The following is a 1304-nucleotide window of genomic DNA, read 5'->3' on the forward strand; positions in this document are numbered from 1 at the left end:
TAAATGATGAGAGTCCACAAAGGTCATGCCAATGCAAGAAACTGGGACACAAAAGCTTCAAACTATGGAGACAAATGAGGAAACGGGAGACTACAATAGACTGACTGACTGACTGACTCGACTGACTGACACTTTCTCCCAGGTAATGAATAAATGTGCATTACATACACAAAAACTACATTAAAGAAGTCTTCTAAAGTTGGGCGGTATCCAAATTTTGATACCGTCAAACCTCCCTATTTTAATGCGGTATACGGTATTACCGTGACTCATTAAAAATGATGAGGCTCAGACGGTGTCATCAAACTGTCGGCTTGTGCCTCACCGTTCAGAAACTGAATATCAAACACCAATACCGAAACACCTATCCCTTCTCACTACGTTGGAACCTGAAATGAAGTTGTGTTCTTCTTCGAGACCAGGTCACTCGGTGCGCAACTTGCCATCTTCTCCCCCCCCCCCCCACACACACTTTTCACTGTCACGAGATGACAACCACACATATGCATTTTTAGGCATTAAATAAATCATATTTAATATTTAATCCTTGTCTCCTATATAAGTGCATTGCATTTTTTTTTATGACGGTAATGAAACCGATACCATTGCTATTTTTAAGACCCTGCGGTATACCGTTTTACCGCCTAACCCTAATGTCTTCTATGCATATCAACACTTTGGTTAGTGTCAACACATGGGAGGACTCGTGAAAGGGTGCAAATAGACAAACCAAAGCCTGATTTACTTTGCTGGAATTCCCTGAGACAATGTATGTCAATGGAAGCTACCAAGAGTTAATGGACAGTTGATTGTAATTGTAGATGCAGGTGTTCAGTTCAGTTTATTCTTTGTCCCAGATGTATGCAGCAGACAAACACAAACGGCACAACAAATCAGAAATAAAGGATGTAGCTTCAGCCTGAGTTTAAGAATGAATAGTTTCAGAGTTGTGTTGGAGTCATAATGAGAGTAAAAAGAAAAACCACAACAAAAAAAACAAAACAATGGATAATGATAATAAAGATAAATAAATATATAAATCAGTGATATAAGCAAGAGTTATCACTTCCTCTTAGCTGATGGTGTGCATTATAAATGAGTGTATGAGCCCATGCAGTGCATGTTAAACGTGTGATCTCTCTACAAACATGTTGTTTAGCCACAAGATTAATTTAAATAAAGTGATCAGCTTTCCTTCAGAGCAAGCACGCGCTCTCCCATGTCACAAAAACAACTACAGTAATAACAGTCAGAGCCAGGGTGGGAAATTAACTTTAACTGGTGGATGCCCAATTTTACCAGCC

At 39.3% G+C, this 1304-nt stretch overlaps 1 protein-coding gene across 1 annotated transcript in view; it reads right to left on the bottom strand.

The window, feature by feature from the left end:
* znf710b (zinc finger protein 710b) overlaps positions 1-1304 on the bottom strand; it is a 32107-nt gene that overhangs the window by 14269 nt on the left and 16534 nt on the right. The gene's annotated exons all lie outside the window — the stretch shown is intronic.

The sequence above is a fragment of the Etheostoma spectabile genome, chromosome 1 (genome assembly GCF_008692095.1).
Source record: "Etheostoma spectabile isolate EspeVRDwgs_2016 chromosome 1, UIUC_Espe_1.0, whole genome shotgun sequence".
In the NCBI taxonomy this organism is placed as follows: Eukaryota; Metazoa; Chordata; class Actinopteri; order Perciformes; family Percidae; genus Etheostoma; species Etheostoma spectabile.